Here is an 11,466-nt window from a genome sequence, read left to right on the forward strand (position 1 = left end):
CACTCCGTGAGAGGGCACTCGAGGCCCAGGCAATCTGGGGGCAACAACATGGGTCCATTTCTTTGGTGGGCTTGAACTGAGGATCTGGGAGCTGCGTCTGTGAGTTTTTGAGCTCAAGGCTGGTGCTTTACCACGTGAGCCACAGCTACACTTCTGACTTTTTGGTGGTTCCATGGAGAGAAGAGTCTCACCAGCTTTCCAGCTTATGGCTGGCTGCAATCTTTGATCCTGAGATGTCTGCCTCCCAAGAAGCCAGGATGTCAGGTGTGAGCCTGAGCCAGTGCCACGGACCGGCTCTGTCGGGACGACGGAGGACACCTGGTGGAGGTAACTGGAACAGGTGGGGAGATGGCAAACAAACAACTCACACACAAGAGGAGTGAATGCTGAGTGTGATTTATTGCAGAGGATAACAAGCTTTTATAGCAAAAGTCTCCATGAGAAAGGGCAAAAAGTTACACAATCTTGTTGCAAGGCTTCGTTCTTGGGTGGTCACCAGCTGGTCGCCTGATCTTGTTTTTTGGATGACGAGTTATGACGATAGGCACTTGTTTTCGGCTTTATCTCTATTTTTAAGAAATACAATTGGTTTTGATGTTTATCACCTATTAACCATTAACCAGAGCATATGGGCAAAGTGCTGGACAGAAAGGCATGAACTCTAGTACTTTATTATTATTTTTGTTTAGTTTTGTACTTTATGTGTTTTAAATCTTTTCTAAGCAATTGTGCTTCTTTGCCATTCTTTAGAGGGTCCCCAATTTGTGGCCAAAAATCATGATATTCAGTATACTTAGTTAAATCTGGCCATATATCAAATTTAAGTTCATAGTGTCTTCTCTGTAACCCATTCACAAAATTTTTTACTCTTTTTCATAGAGGCCTTAACTGTCTCATAAGATCTTTCTTGTTTCTTTTTTTTTTTTTTTATAATAAGCACTAGAGCTAGCAAGTCTCTCAGCAAATAGAGAGTAATAGGAAGTTCTTTCTCCTAAGTAGTTTACCCAACGGTTGCCATCCTTATCATACACACCTGTAAAAGGCTATGGATCTGAGGGAAGTCTTTGGGGTCCTCTAGATAATGGAGGATTCCACCGTTTTCTTTTGATAAGTCATTGCCACCTTCCATCTACCAACCTTTTAGGAATCTTATTTAGCTTTTGGTCTAAATATCCCTCTACATCTTTCTTATCTACAGGATATCTATATGGGTCTATTGTATATGTTTCAGGATTAAAGGGAAGTCTCCAATAGCCATGCACTCTTTTTGTTTTAGCCGTGCCGACAGCTTCTTGTAAATCTCTTACAAACAATTCCTTCTGCTGAAGTGACGTCATGAAACCCCCAATACTTTTATATTTACTTATGACTTGTCTAATAGCCTCCATAAGAGGGGCTTTTAGGGTAGCACTTAACTCTGGTGAGTTAGTCATATTCTTACGACACTCATCAGATGTTGGAGTCATCAACACTTCCAAGAAAGAGCCCTGAATAAGGGAACGTTGAGCATGAGTAAGTAGAACAAACAGCAGGAACAGTAAAAGATTAATAGGCACTCCTATACAGCGAAGAAAAGAAAAACAGGAACAGAAACACATCTTTCCCAGGGGCTTGCCAGCCTTTCCAGGAGGTAGGCCTCTTTGAAGCCCCATTCTCTGAGGTAGACTTCGGTGAAGTCCATTCTCAGAGGTAGGCTTCTGTGAAGCCCCATTCTCAGGTCTGAAAGTAGGTGTTCCATGCTAAGCAGACTCCGCCGGAGTAGGCGTGGCAGTGACGGGCACCAAAGCCTTTCTTTTGAGCTTCTTTTTATCTCATGTCAAGTAGCGAGCCCTAGTTAAAATAGTCATTTACAGGGGATCAAGTTCCTCTCCTAGGTCAGTTAATCCAAGGAGATGAAGTGTCTTTGGAAAAGCTAGTCTGAATTGGCCTGGGTGAGTATGTGTGTGTGTGTGTGTGTGTGTGTGTGTGTGTGTGTGTGTGTGTGTAAGTTTTGGGGATACCTACTCTATCTCTCTGGTTCCTTATCCTCCCTGTGGTGAGTACAACCAGGCTCCCCACCCCAAGGAAGGCGGGCAGGGGAGGGTACACAAGGTCACATTGAGTGGAATGATCTGAATTCTATCCTTCAACTGAAGCCTGGAAAGATAATGGAGAGAAGGAGAAGTTTAGAGGAACATCAAGAGAAGCCCATTATCTTTGGATACAAGTACCAGAGAGAAGACTGAATCCATCCTTTTTGGTAGTAAGGTAACAGACGCCCATTCTTCATTTATTTCATTATTTTTTGTGAGTCCTAGGGCTTGGATTCAGGGCCTGATTGTCATCCCTGAGCTTCTTTTACTCAAGGATGAGGCTCTACCACTTGAGCCACAGCACCACATCTGGATTTGTGTGTGTTGTGGGGTGGTTGTTGCTTTATGGGAGATAAGAATCTCACAGACGCTCCTGTCCTGGCTGGCTTTGAGTCACGTCCATCAGACCTCAGCCTCCCCAATAGCCAGGATGATGTGCAGGAAACACCGACACCTGACCACCACCATCCACTTATAATCCCCTAGGGCAAGTGCTGGACCACCTGCACTGCACCCCCTTGTGAGTGGGAAGCAGACATGGGTGGGTTTGATACTTCAACAGCCTACATACATTTGAGCATTGTTCCAGGTCAGTCTGATGGCGGCTTCCTCGTCATACACAGCAATGACTTGGCTCTGTCACAAGAACAAATGTCCCCCAGGAGGTGGCAGTTCTGGGGTCTTTCCTCTTCACACTGCCCCCACTCCTCGAAATGACACCCCAGCAAAGCGATATAGACATAGAGTGAATTCATTTTCTTATAACCAGGGTCTGGCCAGAAAGGTAACAGTGAGGAATCCCGATGCAGACCAGCCTGAGCATATATTGAGACTCTATCTCAGAAATGCCCAAGACAGAAAGTCTTGGCTCGCATGTTAGAAGACCTGACTAGCAAGTCTAAAGCCTTGAATTCAAACCCTAATATACCAAAAAGAATCAGAAGCCCTGGTGCCAGAGGCTCATGCCAATAATCCTAGCTACTCAGGAGGCTAAGATCTGAAGATCACAGCTCAACATTTAAAATAGGGTTGGCCTCACCCATCAGACATCATGATAAGACCCAAAGTCTGAACCATGAAAGTGTGCTCCATATTAACAGGGCTCTCATCCTTACTAAGTGCTGGCCATGCTCTTTGTCCCCCTGGGGAGCCACCCCCTGTGGGCTCCACCCCCAGGTCCTCCTAAGCTCCTTCTGCCACCAACCAGGCCCAAGGAAGTAGACAGCTCCAGGACATACAAATCCCTTGGTCTTATAATTTAGCAGTGCTGAATCCCCATCAAGCATCTCACCCTTTCAGGTCCCCAGACCTCAGCCACAAAGTCCATGTACCCACCACAGAAAGCACGCAGAAGTTACCAAAGGGTCCACTGCTCCTTGTTACAGCCCACTTCCACACTCACATACACACACACACACACACACACATACACACACACAACCTGAAGGGGTGGTTCATGTTTGTCTTCCATGCTACTCAGGAGGCTGATGTTTGAAGATCACAGTTCAAAGCCAGCCCATTCTGGAAAGACTGTGAGGCTCTTATCTACAGTGAACCACCAAAAATCTAGAGGTGGAGCTATGGCTCAAGTGTCAGAGCAAAAGCTTTGATCACAGAAGCTCAGGAACAGCACCTAGACCCTGAGTTCAAGGCCCAGATCCTCTAACTCCAAACACACACACACAGACATAGACACAGACACAGAAATACACACACATGCACACACACACACACGGACAGCCCAAGGCTTTGGCAGTCCCTGAGTACAGACCCATGAACTGTCTCAATTAGGATCACATCCTACCCTCAAGAAGGTGGCACTACCGACATCAGACCTACTATAGAAAAACCAGTAAGCCTCTCACATATCTGGAATGTATCATAGTCCAACATGGCAGTTCTTAATGTACATACTGCTATGTGGAAAACTTAGCCCCCTCTTTTTTTGTAGTTGGTCATGGGGTTTGAACTCTGCACCAGGGTGCTGTCCCTCAGCCCTTCAGCTGAAGGTGAGCAATATCCCACTTGAGCCACAGCACCAAATCCTGTTCTCTGGTGGTCCATTGGACATCAAGTTTCACAGACTTTTCTGCCCAAGCTGGCTTGGAACCATGGTCTTCACATTTCAGCCTTCTGAGTAGCTAGGATGACAGTTGTGAGCCACCAGCGGCTTCCGGCTTCACCTCGTCAGGCCACAATCTTCTTTCAACCCTTCACTTCAGACTTTGTCACCCAGCATCCAAATCCGTCCTTCAATGGAGAGAATACAGACATAATAATCCCACCCCTGCATCCATTTGCCCACTCCCTGCCTGCCACAGTCCAAGTCCTCTTGAAGCTCTGGCTTCAAACTGGGGCAAACGGGGAGTTCTTAAAAATGTCTATACATTGAAGCCAGCAGATGGTCTCCCAAACAAAGCCTCTCCCACACACACACCTCCACCATTTTGCTTTCTTTCTTTTTTCAGTTGTGGGGCTTGAATTCTGGGCCTGGGTGCTGTCCTTGAGTTCTTCAGCTCAAGGCAAGCACTCTACTACTTGAGCCACAGCACCACTTCCAGTTTTCAAGTGGTCCGTTGGAGATAAGAATCTCAGGGTCTTTCCTGCCCATGATAGCTTTGAACCATGATGCTCAGATCTCAGCTTCTAAGTACCTAGGATGGCAGCCATGAGCTACTGGCACCTGGCCAAAGATAATTTTCCATCCTTTTCATCCTATCCCCTCAGGAGACTGATATCTGAAGACTACAGTTGGATTCCACCCATGGCACAAAGTCCATTAGAACTTTTTTTCTACAATTAAACACCCAAAAATGTTGGAAGTGAAGCTTTGGCTCAAATGGTAGAGGACTAGCTTTGATCATCAAAGACAAGGGATAAAACCCAGTCCTTAGTTTCAAGCTTTTTCTAGCAAAGACCCACCCAAAAAGGGAAGCAGGTTGGTACACGGGAGCTCAAAGTTCACACATAATACTCAGAACTCCCAGAACAGACCCCATCCGGCTCTGATTCTCTAGATTCTATGTCCTACATCATGGCAGTCTTAGATGGGACTGACCATGCACCAACTTAGGATGTTGAAGTACAATCTCATACTGAGGATCCCCTGACCTTATCAAAGACTCAGGATCTCTCATTCTCCTGCATTGACACTGGGCAGCAAGGTGAGTTGCAGTTATCCAACCACAGGATGTGAATATGAAAGGATTTCTCTGCCAGGGACTCCAACTGGAGGGGCTCTAGGTCCCTCTCTCTCTGGAAGAAAAGTGCTGGTCCATCCCAGGAATGTTCCTAGGTTGTAAGTATCCTCAAAGAAACAACCCTGCTCAGAGCCCAGTGCCTCTTGTTTTCCCACCAGCCTCTATCCAAGCCTGCCCCACCTTCAGTCAGCCCTTTCTGAATCCCAGATCTGCCATGTAGACTAAAGGTTGAGCCACCAAAGAGACCCACCTCTGCCTCTGAGAATGGCAGTCACGTGGTCCTAGTGCCCTCTACAGGAAGTCTCGAAGTAACTCAGGTCTCCACTCCTTCCTCATTCCCTGACTGTCCTGTGCCAGTGGCCCACTTACCTCTGTCTATGTTGGCGGAATAAACACCGGGAGTGTCATCTTCTGATTGAGCCAACGAAAGTCCCGGTCCCCAAGGATGTACTGCACAGGCATCCTGCAGTGGACAACAGCCAGGCAGTCAATGGTGAACCCAAGGTTCCAGGACTCTTAATAGAAGTGTGGCTGGGTCAAAGACTCTATAACTGGTGGTCTGTAGTGTCAGGAAAGGTCATGGCTCCAATGTCCTGAAACACCTGACCTTGGATCTTCCTACCTCTTCCCTCATCCCAACACCTCCCTAGCCCTTAGACAATTTCTTATTATCTGTCCAGGAAATAAACTTGCTGGGGCCGGGATAATTGAAACCTGGTGACCCCCCCTGAGCCCTAGGTCCTTCCTGAGGCTGCTTCCCCCTGCAGTTGGTGACCACACAGCTCCTGGATGTCATGAAGTTGCTGAAGGGTCAGTGGCTTAATCCTACATACTGGCTTTAGGCTCTGAAATGTTACCCACAGAGATTGTGAGTGGTTGGCTTTCTTGATCCAGGGACTCCAAACCAAGGCTCGCATGCTCCCTTCTTCCTTCCTTTCCTCTTTTTTTCCCTTCATCCTTCCTTCCTCTCTCTCTGTTTCCTTCCTTTGTCTCACTCCTGGCCTTGAATTCAGAGCCCGGGTGCTGTCCTTGAGCCTTTTTACTCAAGGTGACCAGTCTACAGCTTGAGGTGCACATCCATTTCTGGCATTTTCTTTTTGGTTGTTAGTTGGAGATAAGAGTCTTATAGTCTTTCCTGTCTGGGCCTTAAGCCTTGATCCTCCCATCTCAGCCTCCTAAGTAGCTAGGATGACAGGCATGAATCCCCAGCATCCAGTTCAAACCAAGGTTTCTTCATGTGCTGTGGAACCAGCACCAGAACCTTTCATCATCTATGACCCCCACTCCCTTACCTCCTTGAGCATGGCACATACTGTAACTCTTTGTTGGATTACTAAATGAGCATCTGTCTATGACAATATTATAGAAAAGTCCCATTCAATTCATGTAAGTATCCTGGGGCAGGGCGGGGGGAGGCAAAGCCTGATGTAGCTCTCCCACAGTTCTCCCTCGTCCCTCTTCCCACCCTCCTGATGCCACCACACTTAACTGTTTTGGCTCCCAGGATGTGAGCCACGATGTGCTCGTTGGATTCTGGGGCCACTGGGATGCCTATCTTCTCAAAGATCTCTGACCAGTGGCGGACCAACTCTGTGGCACTCCATGCCCCCTCAGGTGTGAATGAGGTTGCCGTGAGCTGAACCCCTGGCTCAAGTGGCCTCCTTTCCTCTCCGTGGGGCCAGACAGGATGGTCCACTATATCTGGCCCCAAGTTTCATGTTACAGAGAAAGGATTCTCGAGGCATCCCGGATCTCTAAATCTCCCACAGTCCATTGCAGGTGCTGAAAATCATCTCTGCTCACAGCTGGCAGGCTGGGGATGGTGAGGTCACTCTCTGCTCCCCATGACATCCTTGACTGTGGTGGTCACCCTAGAGAGAGCTGTAGAAGAATCAGCACCTGCCAGAGAAAGGCAGTCAAGGCACGACATTCATAGCAGGAGACCATCTGGCTTGGGAACTCTGTGTGTGCCACTTTGAACTTCACTGTCTGACCGCTGAATTGGTTCATGTAATTTGACCCATGAACCCAGGCATTAGTGGAAATTGCCAGCTTCAAGAAAAAAAAAACCTGGAAAAGGTGGCATATCACTTGTCCCAATCAAATTTAAAGGGTTCCAAAATCAGTGGTCCCCTTTTCCTTCCAGACAGCCTACAGCAGGTTATAGAAACTGGCAATCAGAGAGCTCTAGCTAACTGCCACGGTATGATACCGAACAGGCTCCAGGAGGGGAAACTTGCCTACCACTGTCCAGCTGGAAACGGCCCAGGTGGGACACAAATTGGAGACTGCAGGACTCTAGGGAGGACTACACATGGATGCACTGCCCCAGGAGGGAATCCACGCCACCAGAGGGGGCCCAGAGCCCTCTGCCCAGATGCCCATAGACACCGTCAATGTCGTGGGTAAGGTTCTCCTCTCATCCTTGGTTGTGGTGAACCATCTGCCTTGTTACACCGTTCACCACTCCCCAGACACTCCTAGCTTCACAGCCCTTGCCCTACTCCCACCCATCTCATTCCTTAATTATGTTTGGCAGGCACATTCCCAACCCTTGAATTAGCTCCAACTATACACATGAGAGCAGAGTGTCTGGCTGGAAGAGTGTGGCTGTGGTCACACTGGTCTCACGAGACTTCTGGCTGAAGACAGGACAGGTGTCCACTCTGTTCTGTGGTTCACACAGGCCTCCTAGGGAGTCCATGCAGGTCCAGCAGCTACTGTGGCTGCAAGAAAGTGGAAGAGGGAGGTGGAAAGAGGTGGAAAGGAACATATACTGAAACCTTCCCCAAAGGAGCCATGAAATGGTGAAGGAGAAAACAAAAATTGTGGCTGAGCTCATACTGGGCATTATGAAAAAAGAACAACAAATACACACATACACACAAATAAACTGCTTTTGCTCTTTTTAGACATGATGACTTAAATATACTTTCATTTTTCTCATCTCCTAATCTCCCAACACACACAAACACACACACGCACACAAACACACACACACACACATACACACACACACACACACACACACACACACACACACACACACACATCTAAACCGGTCACAAAAGACTCACCATGCAGCACCTGCAATTTGCCAACTGATCACTGATCTGAGCACAGTCAGGCTGTACGAGGAGAAAGATGATCGATATCTCCCTCCCTCCCTCCTTCCCTCCCTCTCTCTCTCTCTCTCTCTCTCTCTCTCTCATACACACACACACACACACACACAGAGAGAGAGAGAGAGAGAGAGAGAGAGAGAGAGAGAGAGAGAGAGAGAGAGAGAGAGAGAGAGAGAGAGAGAGAGAGAGAGAGAGAGAGAGAGAGAGAGAGAGAGATTCAGAGCAGTGCCTCTCCTGAGTATTTTAGTTCCTCATCTGGGCAATGTACAAGCTCGAGCATGGCAGTTCCCTTGTCAGAACCAGGGGCTCCCACCCAAGGGGATCACTGCTCTAATAATGCAGAACCACCCTGCCTCTGGCTTTACCAAGGGCCAGACCCTTCCACTGGGAACAACCAGCCTTGACTCCCCATTCACCAAAACCCTAGGCCCGGACACTAGGTGAAGGAATCCCGAGACAAGTGACTCCTCAGAGCCCGGACAAAAACAAATCAGGCAGTTCTGGTGCCTCCAGAGAGGTGTCTGACTTGGGGTGGGAGCGTTGTTAGGGAATTTGATGGGGTCTTAAAGGCTACATACATGGATGGATTGCCTACTTCCAGCCTAGATGCTTCTGGGCTAACTGGCGGATTCTTGGGGAGGACTAGGAGACCAGAAGGACCAGGAATACCAGCAGAAGCTCTCAATGCTGGGAAATGTGATCACCCTGTGAGTACTGGGGGGGGGGCAGGATAGGTGTGTGTGTATCAGAGGGGGTGTGTTCCTCCCAGATAGTCACCCTCTGAACCCCTGTGCCCTCACCTCCCTAATGGGTTCTTCTGGGACCCTCCTCAGGTGAAAGGGTGACCTAGCACAGAAGACAAGGGCTCACACAGCAAGGGGGGCCTATCCCCTGCATCCAACACCCCCCACCCCCAGCAAAAAGGAAAAGACCCGAGAAGGCAGGTGTGGAGGTGCTCCTCCCCACATCTGACTAAAGCCACTAGGTTCCCACCAGGGAGAGGAAGGGTGCAGATGTGGCTTCCACTGCTCTAGGCCAGGGTTTCTGTGGTGCTCTCTCCTCACCAATCCCTGTATCTGCCCTTTTCCTGGCACACTGGCTGCTAGGAATTGGGGTGGGATCCTTGGGTGACACCCACCCCCCTCTCCTGGGGCACATTTGTGGCAGAGCCAGGGTGGACTGTGGGGTGCAGAGGAGGTGCAGGCAGGATGGGAGAGAGTAGGCTGGAGGCGGGGGTCTGGGTCTGCGGGGGAGGGAGTGAGGAGGTTCGCTGGGTGTGGGAGTCAACAGGTGTGGTCCCATGGGGCAGCCACTCACGCGTGCTGCTGGGAGAAGCTGTAGGCAATAGTTCTGGGTGCATCCAGGCCCGGAGTGCAAGGACCAAGGGCAGGGACCAGGTCGGGCCTCATGCCAGGCAGGGACCCACCATCTCTGCTGGGAGATTGCTTAAGGGGCCGCCTATCAGAGCAGGCAGAGCCATATTTGAAACTCGGTGCTGCTGGGAGGGGTCGGGGGCACCTGCACGGGGCTGTGCTTTCTGCCACCCCTGCCTCAGCTGCCATCACCACCACCACCACCTCTGCCTCAGCTGCCTGCTTCCGCTGCCTCCACCACAGAAGCCACCACCGTGCTTCCCGTGCCAGGACCTCAGATTCAGGGCAGCCATGGCCGCCATGCCCTGTGGGGCTGCCCGCAGTGATGTGCCTGCCTTGCTGGCTCCAGGTGCTCTGTGCTCCTGTCCAGGACTGCACTTTGTTTGCAGCAGCCGCCAGCCACTGGAACGGCTTCCCCTTGTGCTTGTGCTTGCTCTTCTCTCTGCTCTTTCTCTCTCTGCCCCCGCTCCACTCCTGGGCCACCACACAGGCATGCCTACTCTCCCCCCATTGCTGCCATCACAGTGTACCCCAGGGCCCCACCCCCTCCTCCACTTGGCCATGCCCACTCCTCCCTTAGGCCATGCCCCCTACCCTTAGATGCAATCACAGCCCTGACTGGGCTCTAAGGCTACCAGGCCATGGCAATTGCATTATCACCTCAGCTCAGCACACTCCCCCAACCCCAGTACCTTCCCCAGGGATGGAATCTCCCCTCAGCTCCACCCCTGGAAGAGACTCTCCTCCATCCTCCTTCACTCCACACACTAAGAATGTGCATGGTGACCCTTGTGTGTGTGTGTGTGTGTGTGTGTGTGTGTGTGTGTGTGTGTGTGTGTGTGTGTGTGTGTGATTGTTGGGGATAATTACCTCTCAAGGACTCAGAACATAGCACTCTTTGGGATGACACACAGCACACTTCCAAAAACAGCACAAAGCACCCTGTGTAAAGGACTCAGCACACAGCTCCCTTTGAAGGACTCAGCATATAGTACCCTGTATAGAGTACTCAGCACACAGCACCCTTTGAAAGAGGGAGTCCATAGCTTGCAGTGTAAAGGACTCAGCACATTGCATGCTTTGAAAAACTCAGTACATAGCACAGTTTCCCAGGGGCTCATTACACAGCACCCTCTGTGTTAATACTCCACACATAACCCTTTGAAAGGCTAAGTACAAAGCACCCTTTGTAAATCACTCATTGCATAGCACCCTTCGAAGAACTCAGCACATAGAAGAATTTTGAAGGTTTCATCACATACCGCACTATGGCAGGACTCAGCACATACCACACTGTGGAAGCACTCAGCACACAGCACCATTTGAAAGACAATACTGAGCACCCTGTGTAAAGGACTCAGCACACAGCACTCAAAAAACTCACCTCATCCCTCTCTTCTCAAGAGCTCAGCACATAGCAGGACCCTTTCAGATGAATTAGCACACCACACTTTTTGAAGGACTCAGCATACAGTACGTTGTGTAATGGACTCAGCACACAGCACCCTTTGAAAAACTCAGCACTGCCCACACTTCTCAAGGACTCAGCACATAGCACCCTATGTGATGTCTCAGCAAACAGCACCTTTTGGAGGACTCAGAACAAAACCCCCATGTGGGAAAGACCCAACAAATAGCACCCTTTGAAGGACTCAGTACATAGCTGTATGTCACAGGTTCAGCTTTCATTAGAATT

The 11,466-nt window shown here is 49.5% G+C and overlaps 1 long non-coding RNA gene across 1 annotated transcript; it reads right to left on the minus strand.

Moving 5' to 3' along the window:
• Positions 1 to 3,805: 3,805 nt before the first annotated feature.
• LOC138835039 (uncharacterized) lies at positions 3,806 to 7,594 on the minus strand. Its single transcript, XR_011374369.1, has 3 exons — positions 6,762 to 7,594; positions 5,642 to 5,735; positions 3,806 to 4,322 (listed from the first exon to the last, which is right to left on the minus strand). It is a non-coding gene; the product is annotated as an uncharacterized lncRNA (long non-coding RNA).
• Positions 7,595 to 11,466: the final 3,872 nt, after the last annotated feature.

Source organism: Dipodomys merriami, unplaced genomic scaffold (assembly GCF_024711535.1).
Source record: "Dipodomys merriami isolate MVZ:Mamm:240054 unplaced genomic scaffold, mDipMer1.0.p SCAF_2230, whole genome shotgun sequence".
Lineage (NCBI taxonomy): Eukaryota > Metazoa > Chordata > Mammalia > Rodentia > Heteromyidae > Dipodomys > Dipodomys merriami.